The following is a 14,562-nucleotide window of genomic DNA, read 5'->3' on the forward strand; positions in this document are numbered from 1 at the left end:
CTTGGTGGTAGCTCTACTGCTTCTGTTAATGCTTCAGTAACTTTAAAGCAAGTCATATATGCCATATGTAGGTTATCAAACCAGTTATACTCTTCTCAGCTTATTTTGAATTTTAGATGAGTTTTTTAATTTCTGCTTTTGTTCTGAGATATGGATGAGACGATTCAAGTTAAAGGTGATCTGCAAAGTAGTAGTACTAAATTTGCTTTTTCTTTTTTTGATAAGTTGATTAGGAAAGCGACTTAAAAGGAAGTGTAACTTTTTGTTCTCTAGTTTAATTCAAAATGATCAGGAATGTGAAGTCTATTCCTCCCCAGGCTGTACTAGAGATCCAGTGAGGTATCAAATGTGTTGGATTTTTAACAGCTCAATTGCTATTAATTTTTACATATAAAGAAGCAGAAAAGGCACAAGCACAAGTGCCTTTTAGGTTATCTTTAAATAGTGTGTGCTGAGGGAGGGGAAAAATACAGCTCTGTCATGACTTTCTCTTCAACCAACTTTGTCTGATTAGACGGGGGGGGGGGGGGGGGGGAATGAATGAAACTGATTTTTTTTTTTTAGTCAAATCTTTCTGCAACATATGTTGCAATCATAAAGCAGCTTGTATGCTATTTAGCAAAATATTTTATGGTACTGGTAAACTAATTCCTGTAGTACACAGCAAATACATGATCAAAGTATATAAAATAAATTGTATATGAGGAAGTATTTCAAACTCTGAAGCCTATTTTGTGATCTCTAATGAGTTGCAAGGGGCTTTACTTCCTATTGAAACAGAGCAAGACTATCCTTTGGTAAAGATGTTGTTAGACTGCCAGGAACTTTTTGATAAACAAAAACCCTGCATCTCTAACATACTGGCTTATTTAAAAAAAAAAAAACTAGGTAAATTCATCAAAGGTGTCTATTAGCTGTGAGCTGGGATGGATCCATAGCCTAGGATTGGGTGACGGGATGACTCATTTGATGATTCCTTGTTTTATTTCCTCTGAAGCACCTGGCATTGGTCACTATCAGAAAGCAGGATATTGGCTTACATGGACCTTTGTTCTGACCCAATACGGCCATTCTCATGCTGTAGTTGATTACCAGTTTTAATGTTCAAGCAGAATGCTTTAGAGCACCTTCAGAGTCAGTGACTTTGAATGAACAGACTTGTTTTTTGGTTCTAATGAAATATCTAGCGGTAGATTATGCTTTTAAAATAAAGTCTTAGTACAGAAAATTACTTGGACCAAAAGACAAGTTTTGGGTAATCCACAAATTTCAGATAATAGGTTTCTCGCCTTATGTAAGGATGTGCTAGGTTAACCGCCCCGTCTGCAGTGAGTCTGGGCATGTCTCGGGCCCTTGTGACTGGGCCTCTGCCTACAATGGGGTAGGGGAAGGTGGCTCCAGCTCCACCAGCAGCCTTCCTTTGATCCGTCAAACATGTTTACCTGGTTAACCAATGAAATGGAATTTTACATCCCTAGTCTGTTCGGCTTCATTTATTCCCTGTAAGACTTCTAGTACTAAGTAGTCCCCACTTTCTGAACAGGTCTAGAATTGCTCCCTCGTTCTCAGCCTCATTGGTTTAGTCCTTGGCCTCAGGTTGCACCAGTGGGCCCGAGCCATAAGCAGTCATGAGCTCTGGGGCCGTCAGAGGCAAGTACATAACTGCGTGGGGCCATTGCTCCTGCCCCTGGGTGGGGCAGTGCATTGTGGAGTCTAGCTTGCACCCCTGCAATAGACCTAACAGCAAATAAGTCTAGGGCCCTAGCCCTTGGTCAGAGCTCAGGTGCTAGCAGATTGTAGCCTATGCCTCCCAGCTCAGGCAGCCCAAAACACTGGGTTAAAGCAGGGAATAGGCTTTAGCCTGAGCTCGGAGCAGCAAGCAATTCAAGTAGCCCAAACGATCTTGGGCCGTAGTCACCAACCGGTTGATCGCGATTGACTGATTAATCATGAGGCCTCGACCAGTCGATCACGAGGCGTTGGGGGGAGACACCCGTTTTCCCCCACCCCAGAGAAGCCCCACTACCTACCTCCAGCATAGTGCTGGCTTCCTGCGGAGTGGTCGGCAGTCATGCCTGCAGCTTCATGCCACTTCTGGGGGTTCCAGAAGTGCACTGGGTGCTCTGCGGGAGGGGGTGTCAGCCCCGGAGGAGGGAGTGCAGCAGCTTCTCTGCGCTGCAGGAGGAGTGAGTTGAGCGCAGGAGTTTTCCCTGTGCTGTGGGAGCGGGAGTTGGCCCCGGGGCAGGCGTGTATGGGGGTTCGGCTGCGCTGCAGGCGGGGGGTTTGGCCCCGAGGGTCAGGCTGTGCCGTGGGAGGCGGGTTTGGCTCCAGGGCAGGCACGCAACCCCCTGCAAGCTAGTCTACATAGGAGGGAGTGTTCACACAATTTATATCCTCAAAGTGCTTAAATATTGCAAAGGTATCTGTTTAAAAAGTACTGAGTAAGAATTCCCTGCTTGTTTGACTCGTTCCCTACTGCAGGGTGTACTCGGGAGAATTCATGTCTCTCATTTCTTTGCTTCCCTGCAGAAAAATGACTGACAGGAAAGCAAGAGGAAGCTGCAAGAGAAGTCAGACCACTCCCTAGCAGTGTAGGTACATTTTAGGCACCTGGAGCAGCTAGTAGAGAGGTTAAATCACCATGGAGCTAGTGCCTCCTACCCTGAACCATGATGAGCTGCTGAGTTGGAGGCAGAGGAATAGAATCATAGAATACTAGGACTGCAAGGGACCTCGAGAGTCATCGAGTCCAGTCTCCTGCCCCCATGGCAGGACCAAATACTGTCTAGACTATCCCTGATAGACATTTATCCAACCTACTCTTAAATATCCCCAGAGATGGGGATTCCACAACCGCCCTGGGCAATTTATTCCAGTGTTTGACTACCCTGACAGTTAGGAATTTTTTCCTAATGTCCAACCTAAGCCTCCCTTGCTGCAGTTTAAGCCCATTGCTGCTGCTTCTATCCTCAGAGGCCAAGATGAACAAGTTTTCTCCCTCCTCCTTATGACACCCTTTTAGATACCTGAAAACTGCTATCATGTCCCCCCTCAGTCGTCTCTCTTCTAAACTAAACAAACCCAATTCTTTCAGTCTTCCTTCATAGGTCATGTTCTCTAGACTTTTCATCATTCTTGTTGCTCTTGTCTGGACCCTCTCCAATTTCTCCACAGCTTTCTTGAAATGCGGAGCCCAGAACTGGACACAATACTCCAACTGAGGCCTAACCAGGGCAGAGTAGAATGAAAGAATGACTTCTCGTGTCTTGCTCACAACACACCTGTTAATGCATCCTAGAATCATGTCTGCTGACTCATATTCAGCTTGTGGTCCATTATAACCCCTAGATCCCTTCTCTGCCGTGCTCCTTCCTAGACAGTCGCTTCCCATTCTGTGTGTGTGAAACTGATTGTTCCTTCCTAAGTGGAGCACTTTGCATTTGTCTTTATTAAACTTCATCCTGTTTACCTCAGACCATTTCTCCAATTTGTCCAGATCGTTTATATTATGACCCTATCCTCCAGAGCAGTCGCAAGCCCTCCCAGCTTGGTATCATCTGCAAACTTAATAAGCGTACTTTCTATGCCAATATCTAAATCGTTGATGAAGATATTGAACAGATCCAGTCCCAAAACAGACCCCTGTGGAACCCCACTTGTTATACCTTTCCAGCTGGATTGAGAACCATTAATAACTACTCTCTGAGTACGGTTATCCAGCCAGTTATGCACCCACCTTATAGTAGCCCCATCTAAGTTGTATTTACCTAGTTTATTGATAAGAATATCGTGCGAGACCGTATCAAACGCCTTACTAAAGTCTAGGTATACCACATCCACCGCTTCTCCCTTATCTACAAGACTCGTTATCCTATTAAAGAAAGCTATCGGATTGGTTTGACATGATTTATTATTTACAAATCCATGCTGGCTGTTCCCTGTCACCTTGCCACCTTCCAAGTGTTTACAGATGATTTCCTTAATTACTTGCTCCATTATCTTCCCTGGCACAGAAGTTAAACTAACTGGTCTGTAGCTTCCTGGGTTGTTCTTATTTCCCTTTTTATAAATGGGCACTAGATTTGCCCTTTTCCAGTCCTCTGGAATCTCTCCTGTCTCCCATGATTTTCCAAAGATGATAGCTAAAGGCTCAGATACCTCCTCTGTCAGCTCCTTGAGTATTCTAGGATGCATTTCATCAGGCCCTGGTGACTTGCAGTCATCTAACTTTTATAGGTGATTTTTAACTTGTTCTTTTTTTATTTTATCTTCTAAACCTCCCCCCTTCCCACTAGAATTCACTTTTAGGCATTCCTTCAGACTTCTCAGTGAAGACCGAAACAAAAGTCATTAAGCATCTCTGCCATTTCCAAGTTTCTTGTTACTGTTTCTCCCTCCTCACTGACCAGTGGGCCTACCCTGTCCTTGGTCTTCCTCTTGCTTCTAACGTATTTATAAAAAATCTTCTTGTTTCCCTTTATTCCCGTAGCTCGTTTGAGCTCATTTTGTGCCTTTGCCTTTCTAATCTTGCCCCTGCATTCCTGTGGTGTTTGCCTATATTCATTCTTTGTAATTTGTCCTACTTTCCATTTTTTGACTCCTTTTTTATTTTTAGATCATGCAAGATCTTTTGGTTAAGCCAAGGCAGTCTTTTGCCATATTTTCTATCTTTCCGATGCAGCGGAATAGCTTGCTTTTGGGCCCTTAACAATGTCCCTTTGAAAAACTGCTAACTCTCCTCAGTTTTTCCCCTCAGTCTTGATTTCCATGGGACCTTACATATCAGCTCTCTGAGCTTACCAAAATCCGCCTTCCCAAAATCCATGGTTTCTATTTTGCTGTTCTTCCTTCTACCTGTCATTAGAATTGTGAACTCCATGATTTCATGATCACTTTCATCCAAGCTGCCTTCCACTTTCAAATTCTCAACCAGTTCCTCCCTATTTGTTAGGATCAAATCTAGAACAGGTTCCCCCTTAGTAGCTTTTTCAACCTTCTGGTACATCCAGATCTCTCTATACCTGAGCCACAACCCCTGCACCTCGACTCCCTGCTTTGAACATCCTACTGAGTTCCCTGAACTCAAACCTGAGCCCCCACATCACTCAGTCATACCACTAACCAGTTGGCTGCCGTCAGACCCCAGCACTCAGGCCCCCCACTGAGTCCATGTCCTGGGAGCGAGGGGACTGCAAGCTGATCTCCCACCTTCACGTAGCCAGTGGCCTGTGCTCCCCGAGGCTATGCACTTTTAGTTCAAATATTGTAGAATTTTAGAATACTGTGTGCAGAATTTAACATTTGACACTGAATGACTGCAGGTGTGATAGTGTAACCCTGATGTAGACAGTTACTGTCACTTACGCAATTTAGTGATGCTTTGGCACAGTTGCTCTTTGGCGATTGCTCCATTATAAGATGGAAATGTCGGTACGGAGTGGGCTGCAGAGGGAAATGAGGCAGCTGTCAGCAGGACCCCTGGAACAGGTTCCTTATGCCTGGCTTCAGAAGCAGACTCGTCACCCTCCGCACTCTAGAGCTGCGTGGCTCCCTTTAGAGGCTGTTTGCACAGTTCTCAAGCCCTCTGTGCAAGCATCCTTAGCTAACTTGGCCAGCACTACAGCTATGCTGCGCATCTCTCCTGGGAAGCAGCTGTCTGCCAAATTGTCATGCCTGCATGCAAAATGCTGGTTAAGGCTGCTACACTTTGTTGTGTAGTAGTCACACGTGGGACCCTTCCATCATAGAAATGTTTTAACACATGCATTGTCACTGGAGCTTCTGTTCCACACTTGTCATCGACATCGCAGGAACACTGCGTCCTTGGTGCCAGTCCAGTCCATGGCAAGAGTAAAATCTGCTTAAATCCACACTTAGCATTAATTTTAGTTTATGGCAATGAAAATCTCTAGCAGCATTTACATCATCCTGGCAATAACTGTCTAGGTACTTCTCCTTTGTTCTGTTTTCTCCCCTTCCTCTGTAGGTGTTCTGTGAACACCTTTAAAACGCAATTCCAGAGTGTGCAAAGAATAGTTTGACAACTGTAATCTTGCTTGATTGTGGAATATGTAAAATACTAGCTCTCCATCTGCTGGGTATTTTGTTATGCTGAAAACCAGCCGGCTCCGTCTGCACTGAAGGCTTCTTGCGCAAGAACAGTTGTTCTTGTGCAAGAACTTGCGGAGTGTCTACACTGCATGCATGTTCTTGTGCAAGTAAATTTACACTAAAGCGTCGGAACAGAGGGCTTCTTGCGCAAGAGTTACTCCTCTCCCCACAAGGAATAAGCCCTCTTTTGCAAGAGCAAGAAGGCAGTGGGGATGGGCAGTGGGGAGTTCTTGTACAAGACATTCCTATGGCTAAAATGGCTATCTGAGCTTGCGCAAGAGCGTGTCCACGCTGCCACGGACACTCACTGCTGTTCCCAGAGCAGGCCAGGGAGCCGCCTCCAATCCAGTCATTCCATGCATCCGAACTGCCAGCGCACTGAGCAGTGACCCCATGCTTGGGGCTGCTGGGTCATCGCTGGGCATTTGCTCCAGCCAGCCCTGCACACCCTCGCCATCAGCCAGTGCAGAGGCACCTCTGTGCCGAGGGGCTGGGTGACTCCCAGCTGGGATGTGCAGGGCCCTGGCGAAGGCCATGAAACCTGTGGGCTCCTCATCCCCTAACTCTCCTTCCCAGCACCCTGTCCCCAGAGAAGAGGGGGCCTCATGTGAGGACTCCTCCTCCAGGCTAAGCAGCAAGGCACAGGGCCACTGGGAGCTGTTGACGACTTTGTTGTGTGACCAGCAAACCTAGCAGTGGATGTGGAGCCCTATGGGGAGCAGTAACTAGTCCATGCTGATTGCTTTACCCCTGCTCCTGCAGAGTATTCAGTCCCTCTGCTGACGGGGGTGCTCCTCCAGGTTCCCAGGCCGGGCACAGGGGGCTTCCAGCACCATCTCCTACCCCCACCAGACCTGTCCCAGCCCCTCCCCTGCCCTCCCTGTGGCTTTAGAGGCTGGAACGTTGGCCTAAGGTGTCAGGACGGGGAGGATCCAGTCACTCCATGCACCCAAGTCTCTCCCCCAGTAACAGCCCCCTTCGCTTTAGTTTGAGTTGGCTTTTTAATGCAGGGCCTTTCCCTTTATTCTTTGCATACTTGAGCACTACTTCAATCCAGCATAGCCCGTCTATCTGCCCTGTGCTTGCCGCCCAGAGAACACCAGCCCCCTGCTAGGCACAGAATTCTGCCCAATGGAGAAGAAAGGAGCAATGACCTGTTTGCATTGGCTTTTGAGGGCTCCCTTTCCCACTGCTGCAGGGTCCCTCACAGCATCTGGCTCTCGCAGTGGTCTCTGTTGCAAGGAGCAGCTGTGGTGGCTGGGCAGTGAGAGAGACAGCAGGAGCTTTCGTGAGGCATTTCGTTCTGGGGATCTCGCTTCTCTCTTCCCACAGAATCGCCGCTTTGAGAGTCCGGTGGCAGGAATGGGACTGTTCCCATTTGGGGGGGAGGGGTGCCCCTGTGTGCTGCACTGCAGCTGCTGGCCTAGTGTGCCTGCTGGGGGAGAAGAGTCAAAGAGGAATTTGCCGGGGTGACAATAACAAGGAATAGGGGATGTGCTGAGGAAGTACCTTGCTGGGTCTAGGACCAGAGAGTCAAACGAAGGCCTGATGCAGAGGACCAAGAAGAACACCGGGGGAAGGTTCCTCTTTATTTCTGAATTCTAACCTGCAGGAAAAGTCTCTAGGGAGCTCCGCTAAGAACCTGTTCTGGGAGCCAGCGGCTTAATTTGTCGTCCACTCCCCACGTGCTGTCCAGCTGTGGTTGGCGAGTCCAGAGATGCAAGAGGTGGAAACACCATGGAGAGTGTCTGGTCTGCTTCTGGTGAGGTCTCTTGCACGATGTACTGGGGTGCCATCTCCACACAGTGAAGGAGTGACTTTATGGGTACCCTGTGCAGTCCTCACCAGCTCCTAGGTGGGGATTAGGCGTTGCCCGGCCTTGTGCTAGTGGCTGCGTCTCAGTGCAATGCGTGAAGGAGAAGTCCTCAGAATAGCTGTGGAAGCACATGTAGTGCTATCCACATGAGAGAACTGGGCCATTCGTCCCTGAGCAAGTAACCAAACTCACTTGATGCCACGGCCTGGGCCCCCCTGCCTGGATCCAGTCACTGAGCTGCAACAGCAAGTGTCCCTCCAGCTTGACTTCCCCTCCTCCAGATCTGCTGGGCGGTCCGTCTGTGCACACACGGTCAGATGCCAGCACAAGTGCCAGACCCCACCTCTCCAGCTGCTTCTGCACACCGCATTGCTCGGCCTTCCATGCTGTTTGTGGCATTGGTTCTGCCCCCATACGTGTCCTACGAATCGCTTGCCCTTGTCCCGGAGGAAGAGGGACGTGAGTGTTAGACTCCCTCTCAGCTTGGCAAAGCTCTGCACACGGGGTCCTGATCTCTGAACTCTTGCTGTGAGCTGGTAATGTGCCAGCTGTGTTCGCTGCGTGGTGCCTGCCTTCCCATCCCTCCTGTAACTCACCCATGGCGCTGCGGGGAAAGTGTGGGAAATTCATGCTCGGCTGGGACAGCTGCTGCCCAGCGAAGGACAGAACCCGGCACTTGGCTAGAAAAACATGCCAGACTCCCCCTTGGCCCATGTGTGTTGGGTTGCAGGAGTTTAGCTCAGTCAGGTGTGTGGGCGTGTCGGGCACCCCCCCCCCCCCGATCCTGCACCCGCCAGCCAGTAGAGCAGAGAAGGGTTATTGCCTCTCCAGGATGCAGCCCAGCACAGATGTGATGTGGACACAAGGAGGCCGGGCGGGCAGCCCTAGACCCCGTGGGGCAGCATGCCCAGGCCCCTCAGCTCCCAGTACTCTGCTTAGTCTGGTCTCTTCATGGTTTTCCAGCCAAAAACTGCCTCTTCCCATAGCCACCCCCTCCCTTTATTCAGCCCCTTCCCTCGTCAGGTAAGGACCAGTTGGGTCATTGTCTACAACCGTGGTCCCCAACACGGTACCCGTGGGCGCCATGGCGCCCGCGGGGGCATTTCCATGTGCCCGCCAGGTGCTCGGGGCTGGCCTGGCACCGGGCGCATGGCGGGGGGGAGCGCCGGGCGCGCGGCGCATGGCGGGGGGAGCGCCGGCCCCGGGCATGCAGCTATGGGGGGGGCCGCCCCCGGAGCGCAAGTGTCCCCGCCCCCTGGCGCCCGGCGGGCGAACGGCCACGCCCCCTGGCGCCCGACAACCTTGAAAGGTTGGGGACCACTGGTCTACAACGTGCTCTGAGGTTCCTCAGGGCCCCCTGCTGGGCAGTGCTCACAGACGCAGGCCAGTAGGGTCCTCCCCAGCACCCAGTGAATGTCCAACCGGAGTGAGCCTAGGGCCACAAGTACACAGCCCCCCAGCTACGTCACAGGGTGAAACCCCCGTGTCCAGGAGACTCCATTGGCCTGTGCAAGTGAAATCTGCAAACTAATGCCACCCTCCCGTTCTCTGGCACAGACCCACCAGCGCTCCGTTAGCCGGTCCCAGGGGAGAGAGCCCCACAGCAGCGGGCCCCGGCCGTAACCGCCTGGGCATTGCCTCTCGAGGCTCTGCGGAGAGCTCGACACTCGTTAGCCCCATTGTAACCATGAGTCAGGCTCTCTGCCAGGCACGTCTGTCACGGCTGCGCCATTGGCACTCGCTGTCTGACCTGGAGCCATCGGGCGAGCAGGTGGCGCTCTGGGAGACAGGCAGACGGGACAGAGAACTTGTCTCCAAGGTTGAATTGCTGGTGCCATGTGGGTCTTGGACCCAGGTGTGCACCCAGTGGCAGCTTGCTATGGGCTTGCTGGGACGCACAGGCATGTTGGGACAGAACACCCAGCCTTCGTCTACTCAGCAGTGTTGCCTGTAAGCTGAGTGCTTGGGCAGCCCAGGAGAGAAAGTGCCCGCAGCCAGCAGCATGTGTTCCTATGGTGGTGCACAGTGCACATGCGTTGGTGCACAGAACAAAATGCATTCCACGCATGAATGGAAAAAGTTAGAGTGCTGCTCAGAGCTGGACTCCTGTTTCTCTTTCCCCCTCCGGGTGGGGAGATGTGCAGAGATCCTCAGTGCTCCAAGGGAGCATAGCAGGAAAGTCCCTCTACTGCTGCCAGCCCTGTGTGGCCTGGTGCCTGGAACCCGTCAGCCAGCTGAGGTGAGCTCTTTCTCCTCCTCCTTAAGGCTCCACCGGCTATTTAAATCCTGGAAGGGGGCCGGCAAAGGGCCCAGTCTGTGGTGGAAGAGGCTGAGGGGGGCAGGGCTACCTTGACAGGCTCGCTGCTGTCATGGAAGGGCTGCCGTCATGGAGGGACAAGTGGCGGGTGCTTTGGGACTCTTGGTGTGGAGGCTTTCCAGCGGGGGCGAGTAATAAATAGGCCCCAAGCAGAGCCAGGGTTAGCCCCCAAATCTGGGGCCCACCAGGTCTAGAATCCAGGCCTGCAGGGTTGGTTAGCGGCTAGCAGTGCCCACAGCAGCTGTAGCGAGCTTGCTGCACTCGCCATGGGGAATCTCAGCTCAAGGGGCTGACGGGCAGCGGCACCTGGCTCTGGATGGCTCGCTGCCCTGCGTAACCCAAAGGCTGATCTGGGAAGGGTGCTGTAGCTGCCATGACCAGTCCCGCTGCTGGCTTTGACCTTGGCTTGATTTGGACTTTGCTTCCTGACCCAGAGCCTGGGTATCGACTCTGCCCTGGACCCCGACTGCAAACTCCATGGTTGCTCCCACTTCAGGTTTGCCCCTGCTGTGACTCTTAGCCCTGACTGCCCTTTTCAGAATCTTGGCGTGAGGGGTGTCCTGGGATTCCTGGCGTCTCTGAAGGAGGGAAACTGAGGCAGCTGCACCTGTTTTGCGGGCAGAGATGGGGCGCTTTGGTTTGGTCTCCAAGGACAAGACAGCGTGAGTGGAACTGATGCTTTTCCTCCTTGCAGGGATCTTGTCTTTGTTCTGCAGAGTTCCCAGGCTGCTTGAAGTGCTGGGAGAGATCCCTCGGGCCGCCTTGTTTGGGCCGGCTCCGTCTGTCCCTGCCTGGATGCATGAAGGGAAAAGGCTGCAGCGGGCAGATGGGGCCCACAGACAGAAGTTGGGGACCCCGGCCCGGCCCGTGCTGAAACTTCCAATCAGCTGAATCCCTTTCCTGGCTGGGTCGCCCTGCAGGGTGTCTGGGATGCCAGGCTCTGCAGCTGGCTACGCTCCTTTGGCAGGCCGAGAGCGTGGGGCTGACAGCAGTGTTGTCGCATTCACTGGCTGTGCCAGAGGCCAGCCTGGGAAGCGGGTGGGCTGTAGAACTGTTCTCCCGGACATGCCTGCGAGTTACCGAACTGGCCAGCAGGGGGCGGGGTTGCTCCACTGGAAGGCAGCAGAAAATCAGCGTCCTGGCTTCTCCTTCTCCCGCCCCCTCCCCCCCCCCCCCGCCTTTTCCCACTTTCCTAGAGTCACTTCCACAATTGGGCCCATTCCCCCACCACGCTGCAGGGCTTTCTCTCCCCCGGCCGCCAGGGGACGCGGGGCAGCGTCAGGGCTCCAGACAATGGCCATAGGTCTGGTTGCTTTCTTGGGAGTGGGCGGTGGTTTGGCAATTTCAAGGGGACGTAATTAAAGCCCATTCTGTAGGTCAGTGAAATCACTGCTCAGAGCAGGGTCGGCTTTGTGCATGGAAACCCCGCGAGTGCGACTGCGATTGCTCATCTCGTCGGCACCCACCTGGGCCCCAGGGCTGGGACCTCTGCTCCCTGCTGAGACTCCTGCTGCAGCACACACCTGGTGGCACTGAACTAGGGATGTGAAGGGGTAACCGGTTAACCAGCGCCCGGCCGAAGCAACCCCTTGCCTGCATTGCACTGGGGAGGGCTGATTTTAACAGGATTTTAAATCCCTATACTAAGCCTGTGCAGCCAGGCCGGGGTCCTGGCAAATCCATAACATCTGCATCATGGCAGGTTTCATTACGCAATGTTAAATACACATTCGGAACTAATGCTCAGGGTTGGGGTTTGACAGCTCTAAACAAAAGCTTTTCATCACCTAGTGGCTACAGATTCATACCGATCCTTTCTTAAGCAGTTGCTGGGTTTCCCGAGAGGCAGCTAATACACAGCGAGTGCCAGCCACTCATTGCAGTATCTCAGCGTTACCTTCCACACTAACGGGCTCTTAAAAAGACAAGTTCTCACCGTCAGGCTGTGGCATGTGAACCCTCCCATCCTGCGGTATTGTCAGGCCTCTGCTTTGTTCTCAGCAGCTCAGGAATGGAATGAGAACCCGAAAATCGAGATTAACCCCAGATCCACGCCCTCTGCATTTCCCTAGCACCCTCTCCCCCGCCCGGCCTGGCTTCCTCCCGCGGTGCCGAAGAGCCAGCGCTCCCCGCTCCCCCAGCCAGGCTTGGCCAGGAACGTGCTGTCGACAGGCAGGTGTTGCCGGAACTGGAAACCCCTCAAACCGCCTGTTCTGATATCTGCTGTGGGCAGCTCGTGGCCACATCTGCAGCTCCCTTGTCAACAAAGAGCAAAGCTTGTGGGCCTGCATCCCGCAGGGCCGTGCACCACCCTCACGCTGTGCACTATGGGAATGCGCAACGTCACGCCAGGCCTGGTGCTGGCAACGGGAACGTCCCCCCAGCCACCTGCTTTGCTCCAGGCGTTGCCGAGTGAGTGACCCAGGCCTTGCAATAGGGGTGGTGCTGGGAGAGCAGCGGGGCTTTGCTACCAGCCTGAGATGCCGCGGCCGAGCTCCTGCTGCAGCGTCCAAGGGCTGGTGGGTGGGATTCCCAGCACCCCCCTCGGGCAGCCCTGTGACCGCGGGAGAGGCCTGCTGCTGTCGGAGTGTGGGGCTGGGGAATGTGGGGAGTGTCCTGGGCCCCCCCCCCGCCAGGCTCTGGTGTGTGGGGAGTGTCCTGGGCCCCCCCCGCCAGGCTCTGGTGTGTGGGGAGTGTCCTGGGCCCCCCCCGCCAGGCTCTGGTGTGTGGGGAGTGTCCTGCCCCCCCCCCCGCCAGGCTCTGGTGTGTGGGGAGTGTCCTGGGCCCCCCCCGCCAGGCTCTGGTGTGTGGGGAGTGTCCTGCCCCCCCCCGCCAGGCTCTGGTGTGTGGGGAGTGTCCTGGGCCCCCCCCGCCAGGCTCTGGTGTGTGGGGAGTGTCCTGCCCCCCCCCGCCAGGCTCTGGTGTGTGGGGAGTGTCCTGGGCCCCCCCCGCCAGGCTCTGGTGTGTGGGGAGTGTCCTGGGCCCCCCCCGCCAGGCTCTGGTGTGTGGGGAGTGTCCTGGGCCCCCCCCGTCAGGCTCTGGTGTGTGGGGAGTGTCCTGGGCCCCCCCCGCCAGGCTCTGGTGTGTGGGGAGTGTCCTGCCCCCCCCCGCCAGGCTCTGGTGTGTGGGGAGTGTCCTGGCCCCCCCCCCCCCGCCAGGCTCTGGTGTGTGGGGAGTGTCCTGGGCCCCCCCCGCCAGGCTCTGGTGTGTGGGGAGTGTCCTGGGCCCCCCCCGTCAGGCTCTGGTGTGTGGGGAGTGTCCTGCCCCCCCCCCGCCAGGCTCTGGTGTGTGGGGAGTGTCCTGGGCCCCCCCCCGCCAGGCTCTGGTGTGTGGGGAGTGTCCTGGGCCCCCCCCCGCCAGGCTCTGGTGTGTGGGGAGTGTCCTGGGCCCCCCCCCGCCAGGCTCTGGTGTGTGGGGAGTGTCCTGAGCCCCCCCCCGCCAGGCTCTGGTGTGTGGGGAGTGTCCTGCCCCCCCCCGCCAGGCTCTGGTGTGTGGGGAGTGTCCTGCCCCCCCCCGCCAGGCTCTGGTGTGTGGGGAGTGTCCTGGGCCCCCCCCGCCAGGCTCTGGTGTGTGGGGAGTGTCCTGGGCCCCCCCCGCCAGGCTCTGGTGTGTGGGGAGTGTCCTGGGCCCCCCCCGCCAGGCTCTGGTGTGTGGGGAGTGTCCTGGGCCCCCCCCTGCCAGGCTCTGGTGTGTGGGGAGTGTCCTGGGCCCCCCCCTGCCAGGCTCTGGTGTGTGGGGAGTGTCCTGGGCCCCCCCCGCCAGGCTCTGGTGTGTGGGGAGTGTCCTGGGCCCCCCCCGCCAGGCTCTGGTGTGTGGGGAGTGTCCTGGCCCCCCCCCGCCAGGCTCTGGTGTGTGGGGAGTGTCCTGGCCCCCCCCACCAGGCTCTGGTGTGTGGGGAGTGTCCTGCCCCCCCCCGCCAGGCTCTGGTGTGTGGGGAGTGTCCTGCCCCCCCCCCCCCGCCAGGCTCTGGTGTGTGGGGAGTGTCCTGCCCGCCCCCGCCAGGCTCTGGTGTGTGGGGAGTGTCCTGGGCCCCCCCGCCAGGCTCTGGTGTGTGGGGAGTGTCCTGGCCCCCCCCCCCCGCCAGGCTCTGGTGTGTGGGGAGTGTCCTGGGCCCCCCCCGCCAGGCTCTGGTGTGTGGGGAGTGTCCTGGGCCCCCCCCGCCAGGCTCTGGTGTGTGGGGAGTGTCCTGGCCCCCCCCCGCCAGGCTCTGGTGTGTGGGGAGTGTCCTGGCCCCCCCCACCAGGCTCTGGTGTGTGGGGAGTGTCCTGCCCCCCCCCCCGCCAGGCTCTGGTGTGTGGGGAGTGTCCTGCCCCCCCCC

The sequence above is a fragment of the Pelodiscus sinensis genome, chromosome 3 (assembly GCF_052426305.1).
Source record: "Pelodiscus sinensis isolate ZL-2025 chromosome 3, ASM5242630v1, whole genome shotgun sequence".
Classification (NCBI taxonomy): domain Eukaryota; kingdom Metazoa; phylum Chordata; order Testudines; family Trionychidae; genus Pelodiscus; species Pelodiscus sinensis.